At 41.0% G+C, this 12,221-nt stretch overlaps 1 protein-coding gene and 1 long non-coding RNA gene across 2 annotated transcripts in view; both read right to left on the bottom strand.

Annotated features, from left to right (window-relative positions):
* LOC105923771 overlaps window positions 1-12,221 on the bottom strand; it is a gene marked incomplete at its 3' end in the record, with an annotated part of 780,934 nt that overhangs the window by 581,274 nt on the left and 187,439 nt on the right. The gene's annotated exons all lie outside the window — the stretch shown is intronic.
* LOC118561514 lies at window positions 8,408-9,799 on the bottom strand. Its single transcript, XR_004930097.1, has 3 exons — window positions 8,990-9,799; window positions 8,756-8,818; window positions 8,408-8,631 (listed from the first exon to the last, which is right to left on the bottom strand). It is a non-coding gene; the product is annotated as an uncharacterized LOC118561514 (long non-coding RNA).

Here is a 12,221-nt window from a genome sequence, read left to right as displayed (position 1 = left end):
GTCCTCTCCTTCACTACTTCATGCACCTCCTGATGTCTGCTGGCTGATCTCCTCAGAACCATCTGGAGAAGTTCTGGTTTATTTAGAAAATGAAGCTAAAACTGAGTGTGAAACCTTTTCAGGTCTAAACTGGAATCATGTTCCAGGTCTGTAGAAACATCCAGAGTGAGGTCAGATGTAGTGAATGAAGGAGGGAACATTTCCTCTGAAGTTCTGATGTGTTGGTTCTGAACACAGCGGCCCGCTCACATGTTGGAGCCGGCTCCTGTTAGAGAGCCTTCAGTTAAAGCAGCGCTTCTGAAACCTTTCAGGTCCAGACCTCCTTTAGAGGAAGATTTTCTGCTGAGTGTCAGATTTAATCTGTGAAGCAGAAAACGTTCCTTTTAGCTGAAGCTCAGAGAGAGCTGATCTGTTTCAATGTTTCTCTCCTAGATTTAGCTGCTGCTGCCATCACCTCTCCACCATTTCTGTAACATAGAAAGTACTCCTGGTAATGGTTTACTTTACAAAGTGTGACTGAATGCACCATGAATCTTTCGTAACTAACACTAAATGAGTTGGGACAGAATGTATCTGATGCATATTTGCATTTTTATGCAGATGACACATTTATTGCACTGGATCCACTCCTACTCATGTCATGAAACCTTTGCAGAAAGCCTTTGTCACTATCCAATGTTGTTTAATGAATTTGAAACTTGTTCTTAATACAGATAAAACTAAATTGATGTATTTTTCCAGATCCAGGGAGCTTCAAAAGATCCCGTGTCTGTGTTCTCTTCTGGAGAAAAGGAAATAGAGCTGGTTCACACACATAATAATCTGGACTTCTACCTGGACTTCTGCCTGTACTGCAATGGCACTGAGAAATGTTGACTCGTATAACTTTTTTCACTCACACAGTTTGTTGCTTCTTTCTGTCCCTTTAGCTCAGACTGAATTGGGCAAGAAGGCTTTTGTTCACTCAGTGTCCTCCTCCTTGAACTTTCTTCATAAAACATTTAAATTAACTGAACTTATCTTACTAAGTGTTTTACTTCCAACTCGAAACGTCTTCAGGCTGATTTGATAACATACCTGTTTTTATAGTTTGTTGTTTTCTTTTAACTGTGTACATTTTTGCAAGTGTAAACTTGCAAGGTGGTTTGCAGGCAACATCTTTTCTTACCCATTTCATCGCCGTCCTTTGTTTCAAACCGTGAACTCACTTTATTGAAAAAGATGCCATTTTTAGCAACGACTGTTTTCAGAGCTTTCATCCTTTTAATTCTAGCCTTCTCCATGCCTCCATTTTTCTTTCCACTCCATTGACCAAGAGCGATGACGTGTAACGTCAGCGTGCGTCAGAAAAGCTGCCAGCAGAGGCGGATAACCATAGACATTATATATAATAAAATTAGATATAATAAAAATAGACGCCGGGTGAGAAGCGTGCCGACAAAGCGGCCATCTTGGGTCAGACAAAGCTGCGGTCAGACAGAATACACGTCAATTCAGGAAAGGGGTAGAGATGGGCAAATGAAGCCTCATGAAGAAATCAAGCTTTCCAACACTTTGCTTTGGAAAAAGGTTCTTTACTCAATGCTTCATTCACCACTCACTAATGACATCTGCTGGTAAAACTGTAACAGCATTGTCACTTAGTTGGATCATACTTCCAAAAATGTAAATACAATATTGTCACAAAGTTTTCATCAAACTCATGTTTAGTTAGAGGAGAATCAATTATATCATATTTAATTGTCATGATTTAATTATTAAAATTATTTGTAGCCAATCTAATCTTTACCATAGGTGGTGGGTTTTCTTTATGTCATAGACTTATTTGACAATGAAGATATGTGTTACTTTAATGTATTGGGAATTTAATGATTGTTGGGGCAGACTCTGTATGCTTTGAGCTTGAAACTTGCTTCCTGAAAAAACAAGTTTGTTTAAAATCATCTCTTCCTGTGAGTTCTAGTTCTGGTTCTTAATATTAAGTTACACATAGAGTTTGCCTCTTCCAATGGCTTTTAGTCTGCTTTTGATGTAGGATTCTGATGTATCTCCTGAACAAACAAAAGAAAATTTAGAAATTTCTGGATTTCAGGTTTAATTGTTTTTATTTAGGAACAGGACTTTTTTTTCACTGTTTCAGGTTTTCCATGTTTTTTTCGTTGGCAGATGACCTCACCCACGAAGCAACAGGGTTTGCGCTTTTATTTTGAAAAATGATACCCAAAATGAAGCAATGACGTGGCAGATGTAATGCGAGGCCTCGTTTGTTGTTGATCACGTGATTTTCCTCAATATGACACAAGCTCCAAAGCGGGGCTTTGTCTGACACGCCCCCTTTTTACTCGGTACACGCCTCGAAGCCTGGCTTCAGACGTCCCATCACTAGAAAGTGATACTGTTCTGTCTCTCTTCAAGGTCGGTCGTGTCTTTCAGCTCTCCTGAGCTCCTTATCTGCTCTCCTACCCTGCCCCCCTCTCTCCTGCTATTTGCTATGTCTTGTCTTTCTGAGCACTTTCTTCATAATATCCGAACTCTGAAAAATCATCGATCTGGTAAGCTGGTCTCCCAATGCTATTGATAAATTATTTATTTTTTTCGACGGGTAGGCAATGAAAGGGGGACCCGTCCTGTCCCGATCTGACTATTTTTTGGAGGATACACCCACCCTTTGTCATTCCTGGACGTTTGAAACGTTTGCATGTTTGGATTAAGGATACTTGGATTTATACGTATTGGATCTGGTGGATTTTTGATGTATCAGCAAATTCAGCAGATGTCAGTAGCCATTTAGCCTTGATCAGTCTACCGGCTGCAAATGACGCGCTCACTAAGGCGATGAACGGACAGACCTGGAAGGTGGAGGAGCTGAGCTGAAAGCTGGCTGTGCTGGAACGCAGACTGGCTTCGGTGGTTGAACTCAAGACTTAGACTTTAGACTTAGACTTTCTTTATTGTCATTTTGTATGCACAGAGTGCATACAGAACGAAATTTCGTTTTCATACAGCTCAGAAATATTGCAGTAACGCTACATGATACGTTGCAGTGCATTACAGTACAGGATTAAAATGCAGTAATAATTTGCAGTAATTTGCAGTAATTTACAGGATAAATTTCAATTGATTTCCGGATAAAGTGCAGCAGTGGTTTAACAGTAGACAGTTGAAATGTAAACAAATATGAAGTAAGTTTCCGGATAAAGTGCAGCCGTGATTAAAAAGTTGAAATGTAAACACAGTTGAAATGTAAACTACAGTTAAAATGTAAACTACAGTTGAAATGTAAACAAATATGCAGTAAGTTTCCGGATAAAGTGCAGCAGTGATATTGGAGACTAAGAGTTGAGCAGCATTTATAATGCTGGATAAGGATACGATACAATTGTGCTAATAAGCGAGTGTGGTACACAGTCCATTTTATACTTCAGCAGTTCAACAGTCTGATGGCAGCAGGGAAAAAGCTTTTGCAGAACCTGGTGGTCCTACAGCGAATGCTGCGGAACCTTTTCCCAGAAGGCAGCAGGGAGAACAGTCCATGGTGGGGGTGTGAGGGGTCCCTGATGATGTTACGGGCTCGGGACATCATGGGATAAAATTCTGGTAGTGTGACGCGGATAAGCCCAACATTTTGGAATATTGGATTCGCTATTTGGAGCCAGCATAAACTTAAAGCTGACAGGAAAGTAAGAGCAGCTTGCCTCATAAACAAATAAAGTATTTGGATTCTGCCTTCCCTTATCAATGACTCCTGGATTGTTATGACTGAGACTGCTCAGAACTCTACCCTGCTACCCACTCCCCCCGCTGACATCTGTGGATGCTTTTCTGAACTGTTGGCTAGCTGATAACATCAAGGACAATGGCCTCTGGAGAGTGTTCACGGAAATATAATCACTTCACCCAAACAGACACACATAACTGATGCTCACGAATACTGATGAACTTACACACGACAAATCTACAATGTTATCCTTCTGCTATATGTGTCTCGTCTTATTTGTGCTTTCTGTGCAAGAGGTTTTTTGATATCTCAAACTGTATCATGTTATAGGATAAAGTTTGAGTTATGTTTTTTACCCTCTCACCTTTCCTTTTTTTGTGGCCTCTATTTTCCCACAGAGTAATGGCAGCGCCCTGTGGGCACCGTGTAAGGCAGTTGACCTTCGCAGCATGGCCTCAGTAAATCATCTCCCCCTGAAATGTTTGTTTGTCTGTTCATGTTATGGCGATATATGACAAAATATGTAAGTGTGTGTACATTTTTCATCCAGTTTGACTTCAGTTTAAATAGTTTTGGTTCTGAATAAATATGTGTAATCTGTCTGAAAGGCCACGATCACTGTGAACATTTGATTAAAATTAGATCTGAGCTGCCTCCTATTCATTCTGACAGCAGCTGTCGTCTGACCCAAGATGGCCGCCCTATAGGCACGTCAGCCTAGCGGCCGGCAGCGTCCAATGAAGCGTCTACTTTATTATGTCCATGGCTAGGCCTTATAGTGCCTTATAGGCACGTCGACCCCTATAGGGCATATATAGGGCATATAAATGGACGTGAAACCGGATGAAAAATGTACACGCACTTACATATTTTGCAGTTACATATTCATCTAATAAACACACAAATTATACACACATAAATCTCTCTCTCTCTCTCTCTGTATATCTACAGATAATAGCACTGATCTACATAGGAGCAAAACTATACAGACAAGTGAAAGCAGAGGTGCCAATAACAGCATTTAAAAAAATTATATAACACAAACCGCAATGTGGGGAAAAAAACAAAAAACTTAATAGCGCATCTTAGAATCAAAGACATTACAAAATACCAGCAAAAAGAAAAATACTGTGTATTATTTTAGAAATCAGGGTGTGTAATGTACTTTTCTCTGCTTCCATCCCTGCTACCCATTAGCACATATTGTGTAACTGTAAAGCATGAGGATTATCTATCATAAATTCTTACCTATGGAAGGTAATTCCCCAGGACCTGGTTCTTAGTGTCCTTTTATCTGCGCACCCATAAGCGGAGTAAAACTCAGGCTTCCTCTGGAAGTTTGCTAACTTTCAATACAAAATCAAAATTATTTATTAAGTTAGACTATCATTAAATTCAATCAACTGGTCCCATGTAGCCCCTAAAGGGGTGATGTTTTCAGTCAGTTGATTTTTCTGGAAATCGGGTGAGAATTCACCGGATTCAGAGTGTCTGAAAACATAAAGTACATTTTCCTTAATTGACTTGTATTCTGTCTGACCGCAGCTTGGTCTGACCCAAGATGGCCGCTCTGTCGGCACGCCTCTCACACGACGACGCAACGTCTACGTCAACATGTCTGTGCGGATAACGGTACAGCGTAACGGACGTGATCCACTAAGTGTCATGGCTGAATAACATTCCAAAGGAAAACGATAAATAAATAAATAATGAACTACGGCCCTTGCGGCCCAAATCTCTTCAGCCCGGTTCTGGTCCCGGTCCTCCAGGTGAGACACTCCGGGCCTGGAGTGGAGCAACATTCTGGAACCATGTTGACCAGAATCCGGTCATTGCTGGACAGAACCAAAGGTTTGGACCAGAGTCCGGGTCTGATCCAGGATCAGGGAGGGTCTCAGAGGAAGCTTCCAGTCAGCTCAGAGTCTGCAGCAGACTGAGCTGTCAGCTGGAAGCAGCTGTAGAAAGTCTAAAGGCTCCAGAAACCCAGGAGAGACCCGCAGGAAAAAAGGCTTAACTTACCTCTGTTAACCAGCGGAGACAAGATTTCCGTCCTGCTGTCTGAACATGGAGTCTGATCTGAGGGAGTTCAGCAAAGTTTCACTTTCTGTTTCTCAGTGGGTCAGGTGACTTGTGTTTTTATGTCTAACAGAAGCGTCTAGAGTCAAAGTTTGATTCGTAGGAATAAATATTTACAGCTGACAGCTGAAGTACATTTAACAGACTAGAAGAAAAGTACAAGAAAGGAGGAAAACCTTCAGTTTTTTTAATTTTAAACGGTCCCGTTATCACAAGAGTTGAACTACAGCTCCCATGAGTCTCTACAGGAAGCTGCAAAGGCTGCTGGGAAAGCCAGCATCCCAAAAGAGCCCCTAAAAAAGGCTTGTTCAGACGTCCTGTTCAGTGTGGTGGGAAATCTTGTTTTTCCGTGAATATAAACAGTGAAAAACAGCAAAAAATAAATCTAAGCAACGAAATACCTGAACTACAGTTAGATACAAAGAAAAAAACACAAAGACCACAGACTGTTGTATAATTTACTATTAAATGACTTTTCTACAGGATAACATGATGTTTGTCAAGATGCTGAACTCAGCAGATTACAATCATACATTTGGTAATTTTAGATTCATTAAAGGCAAGTTTAAGAGGTTTAAAAACATTTATTACAAAATAAACCTCTCACAAAATGACTGAATGTTCTGCTTCATCCATTTTCTAACACGCTTATCCCTTGTGGGGTCCAGAGGGGTGCTGATGCCTATCTCCAGCTGTCAATGGGTGAGAGGCGTGGTACGCCCTGGACAGGTGGCCAGTCTATCGCAGTGTTCTGCTTCAGGAAAACATTTTCTAAAGTCCACATAAAGATTTAGCTTCAGTAACTTCAGCCGTGGTTGAACTTGTCCTCTTCTGTGAGGCAGAAGCAGCTTCCAGCCTGGTTCTCTGCTCCTCAAACTCTCCCTGAGAAGAAAAAGAACCGCAGCCCAACATCTGCTGCTGAAGGTTCAGGCCACAGCAGGAAGGAAGGATCCAGGCAGCAGAAGCAGCTTCTGCAGCCGTTTAACCATCTAACCTTTTTATTGCTCCAGTTTCCTGCGTCCTGCAGATAAAATGGTTCTGGTGCTGCAGCAGTGGAGGAGACTCTGCTCCTCAAAGCCAGAGATCCCGGTTCTCAGACCAGAAGACCCTGGAAAAATAGAGGATGCAGTTTGACACATTTTAATTGCAGGTTGATGGATTAAAATCTGCACCCAAATAAAAATTGATCATTGATCTCCCTGATGGTCCGCTCAGATCTAACTCCACTCAGAACCGACGGCTTATGTTCCCGTCCAGAAAAACATGATGAAAATGACAGAAAGAAGCAACAATGAATAAACGTGGTTAATGTTAAACGTCTCTTTCTTCGTCACTTCAGACTCCTGATTTAGAGGAAATAAGAATCATGAAATAAAGCAGTTCAATGATCCTCTGCAGCATCAAACAACAGAACCAAACATTTCTAAGAGACCAGGAGCTGCTGTAGTCGTCCTATTAAACCTGTCAGACAAGAGAGGCAGTTTAGCTTCTTTCAGGTGAGAATTTATTTTTCAGTTTCTTCTGCTTTCTTCCACTTAGCTTTCCATTAATTTCACAGAATACAGCTTTATACCAGCAGACATCTTCTGTCTCTCTTTGGACGTTTCTGTCTCTATCATGTACATTTATACATGGTTATATTTTGAGGCTTCCTGCCATTCTTCCTTCCTTCTTGTTTGAATGAAAATCTCTTTAAATCTAGATCTGCCAGAGTTTATATTATTGAACATACCTTTATTCAATTTAAATTTTATTATATTTGGGATCTGTTTCTGATCCATTCATGGGATCCATTTAGCTACAAATCTTTTCCAAGAATAAAGCAGGAAAGTGGATTTTTGTTTCCAACAGACAGACTTTAGGTCATTTGTGACAATCAAAGCAAATGGTATTTTTGTAGGACATCTGAAAAAAAAACGACCATAGAGCCGTTTACTTGTTGACAACGTGCTGTATTACACTTTAATGTTTAAACACACGTGATCATCCTCATAATTGACTCTTCTCCAAAGATCTACAGTAAAATATGTATGTTTTCACAAGATTCACTGTGCGCACAGCAACAGATATTTCTTCTTGATGACTTACATCTAGGTTGGAATCCAGTATCATGGCGTAGTATTTTGAATCTGATTTCTGACACCATTGTGTCAAGAATTTTATCACAAAGGCTATCAACTTATTTTGAATCGTTTTACTAAGGTATGTGATGTGCTCTGCTCCACTGTTAATGTGTCTCACATGATCTCTGAACACAGGATAAAATTTAGCTAGCAGTTCAACTTCTATGAGAACGTTCCCATTGTTGGCCTTGTGCAATGTGTCAGAAGATCCCCTCAGAGTCCGGTTCCTTTCTACCAGTGACTGGATAATACTGACTAAGTGTGTGAGAACATCTCTCCAGCATTTTCTTTCTGCCTCGTGGAGGCCCATTTCTGCTTCATCAATAGTTTTTCTGTTGGAAAGAAGCAAGCTAAATTCCTCCATTTCATTTTGTAACTACATTGATTGTTGACCCAATCCTGCTGTCCATCAGTTGCCAGTTTTAAGGACTTCTTGGAAAATAATTTGCAGCAAAAGCAGTAGACTACATCTTTACTTCTTGAATAAGTCAGCTAACTACGCTTAACTTTTTCTTCATTGACTAATTGTCTGTGGGTGTAATGATAATGGAAACTTCGTCCATCATACCTTTTAAAGGAATGAAAAGTTCTCCTTGATAGGCAGGTTCCTCTGATCACCAGCTCAATCAGAGAGAAAAGAAGGTCACTAAGCTGGGTCATCTGGTGGAGCTGATGATGATCTGCTGTGAGAAGTGGACGTTGTGGTGGAGGATGCTGAGGAAGTGAACCAAGAAAAACAATGATTAAGAAAGAACGACCAATAAGGACATTAAACTACAGTTTTGGACATAATTATTAATCTCAGAAAGTCCTGCAGCACAGTGAGCATTTAATTTACCAGGTAGATCAACTGTGGTTGCAGTCATGGAGGGGACAGTGGACACAGGACGGGGTGTGAGCTCTGTAGAGGATAGAGATGGACTTAAAAAGAAAAAAACAACAACAAAAGCTAGCCATGTACATACATATATACAAACATATTAATGAGAACATTGACTAAATTAATTTCCCTTTGGATGTAATTCTTATACTTAAAAATGAAATATACTGTATGGTGACACTCTTTCCTCACCTGATGGATTAACCACAGTTGAGTCTGAGGATGTGGACTGGCACTGGCTGATTCTTTGCCTCCTTGTTAAGTTTTAGAGATTAGAAAGTTTAAGGCCAACCGAGCAGCACCACAGAACTCACTGGTAGAAACTGGATTCTACTGAACAACCTCAACCTGCAGTCGGGTTCCTGAGCCCGCTCCAGGGTCCGACTCCTACAGAACCGCCTGGAACCAAAACGTCTTTAAATGAAACTCTGTTAGGACTGTAAACTTTTCTGCAGTAAAAGCCCATTCTCTAGTTTCTAAGGTTCTGTTTTAATGAGCCTTTCATGGACCACGGTACCTTGATCCATAACAGAACCACGGCTGCTGCTTCTTCTCTGGGTGACCTTCATGCTGCCAAGCCTCCTCTGGAGCTTCTGGGACAGAAAGCAAAGCAACATGTTGGTTTTGCTGAATCTCCTCCAGCTGCAGCAGTTTTCCACCTTAAAGCTGCTTCAGGGCAGATCTGAGGGAAAGAGGAGCTGAAGAGTTCAGCAGATGTTAAAGCTTCATGTCTCCCAGCTCAGCTTCATGCTGCTCTTCATGTGTCCCTGCAGGAAGCTGCTGCTCTCCCTCTGTGTGCCATGCAGCAGCGCCACCTGCTGTCCACACCAACTAACTGCAGCCATCAATCCTTCCTGTCTGCATCTGCTTCAGTTTGTCTTTAAACCATCATCTGTGTTGCTGCTCTGCTGGAATCAGACAGGAATCATGGTGGAAAGTTCAGATCTCTGCAGGAAGGAATTAAAAGATCATCTGAACTGAACGCAGTCAGAAAAAGATGGAAAAGCTGCAAATATTCAGCAACTTGGGGATCATGATATCCCTGCTGTAACCTACCTGACCTTTGACCTCACAGAGCCCAGCCTGGAGGATCTTCTCCACCATCACTGTCACTATTTAAACGAGCAAATCAATCATCTGTTGCTCAGATAGAAAAGTTCAAACTGTTATGTTGAGTAAAGTTTCTCTCCTATCCTTGCTTTCTAAATGCCAACAGCCTGACAAAAGGATTCAATCTATGTTGCGCGGTTGAAGGCCTGATTGTGTTTAGTCTCAGAGAGAGAGCCAAGGTTGAGGAGCACAGATAGCGGTAGGCAGAAAGGAAAGCTGCAGGCGTCGGGGAGTCGCTCTTGAAGGCTGCCTCTAGTGAGCCAGATCTAGAAAAGAACATTTCTCTGTCTAGTTAGAGCAGATTGAACATCTTCCACAGACTGGTTCTGTTCTCCCTGCAAGGATCCAATAAATGCTGATTAATGAAGACCACCCATCTCCTCCTTGTTAATTCAGAATAGTCATTTATTTCCATCAACATGTCAATAAAGTCACGTCTTCATCTTCAAACGTCCTTGATCCTCAGCGAGCTCTGAGCAACCAGAGCTAACCTTCTGGTCTGAGCATCAAGTGTTGGAGGAAAGAAACCTGCCTAAAACCAGCAAAGTTCAACCAGGAAATAAAGCCACAGAAGTGAGAAAGTTTCCTTTAGACCTCGTCTACAAAAGCTTTAGAAGCCAAACTGTCAGATATTTAGCAGATAGAAGCTGCAGCCGTAGAACAGGATCCTAAAGAAGCACTTTGCAGATTTTCCTGCTTTCATTTCTAATCATCAGAGGATGGAACAAGTCGCTGCTTTGCCTCTTTTTTCATCACTCCACCATTTGGACTTTTTCCCTCTGCAAGGTCTGCAGCTGTAAAGTTAGTGAGAACTGCTTTTCTAACTATTGCTCTGTTTTCTCTTCTGCTGGGGAGTCCAGAGTCCGTCTGAGCAGCAGAACCGGTTCCCCTCGTCTCTCATTTAGCTTCTTAAATGCACATGAGCAGCAAGACTGGAAAAAACTGAACTTTATTAAAAAATCTTCCTCCCAGAATCATGTCTACAAAGTAGCTAAAAGCTGAGCTCCTGGTTCTGAATCTGCTTTTATTCTGATCGGTTCTGGATCCGTTCAAAGCTAAAGATGATATTTGTGTTTAAAAGTTCATGAAAAATAAAGTTAAACATTTAACTTCATAAAGAATATTTTAAAGTTGCTCAAAGGTTCTGGGGAAACAAACCAAAGGCAGCAGGAGATGGTTTCCACATTCCTCAGACAAGGATCATTATTTAATGTCTAGAACTGGACCAGAACCAGCCAGCCAGGTTCTGCTCCTTTAGCCAAATCGATACATGGTTCTGGTCGGATGGTATTAAGGTTTTAGGACAATAAACAACTGCAACATATTTCCATCATTATCAACAGGGTTTAGTGCTTTCATTTGCTTTGTTCTGGTTCTGAAAGCTAAAAGTTCTGGTCCAAATGGTCCTATCAGCTGATTAACACACATATTAAACCAAACCTTCCTGCATCTTTGTCTTTTTATTCCACATGGCAGCTGCCCGCTAACCTTTAGGTAACATATTTATTATAAAATGAGCAGTCAAGGTTCTCCTGAGGAGATCCATATAGAACCAGAACCGATCTCATAGAACCTCTGCAGGTTTTAGAACCAGCTGCTATTTGTTTTAAAGTCAGTCAGGCTGTTATCAGCCAGTGAGCTGAACCACCTTAATGACTCCATCTAACAGACTAGTAACACAGCAGTAATAACGCCATCAGTGGAAATATGGAACATACTAATAAACTGAGATTTAGAGATGAAAATATGAATCTTAGTTATTGATCACAGGTTCTACAGCGGCTGGGTTCTGGTCCACAGAGCTGGATAGAAAAACAGGCCTCAGAATAGATGTCTATTTTCCAGGTAGAAGCAGCAAATCTTCTAATGGACATGTGGAGGTAAAACAGCTACAGAACAGATATTTACTTCCTTTAAACAGAGCCTCTGCCTCCAGATTGGAGAAAATTACAGATTTATTCCTGACAAACGTTTCATTGCAGAGAAAAACACAGCAGGGATGATTCTAGGAGGAATATGTTGCTTTCTTTAACTTGTTGTCCATTTTATATTGATTCATTTACATTTATTTATTGATGTTGATTTATTGATGTTGATCAGATTTCCATCTCTGGGTTAAAGCGTTTCTTTTCTCTAATCAGTAACAGCTTCATGTTCTACATCACAGAACTATGTTCACTAAAGCAACACTTTTTAGAAGCAAGTTAATGATGGAAAAGGACAATAATATGTTGAGATGACGGTTAACAGTGAAGCAAACAGAACCAGAACTGTTGTGGGAACTGAGCCGGTCCAGAACGGTGCCTCCTTCCTG

This window comes from Fundulus heteroclitus, unplaced genomic scaffold (assembly GCF_011125445.2).
Source record: "Fundulus heteroclitus isolate FHET01 unplaced genomic scaffold, MU-UCD_Fhet_4.1 scaffold_65, whole genome shotgun sequence".
Classification (NCBI taxonomy): Eukaryota; Metazoa; Chordata; class Actinopteri; order Cyprinodontiformes; family Fundulidae; genus Fundulus; species Fundulus heteroclitus.
The sequence above is the reverse complement of the archived record's forward strand: the minus strand, read 5'-3'. Positions and strand labels throughout refer to the sequence as shown.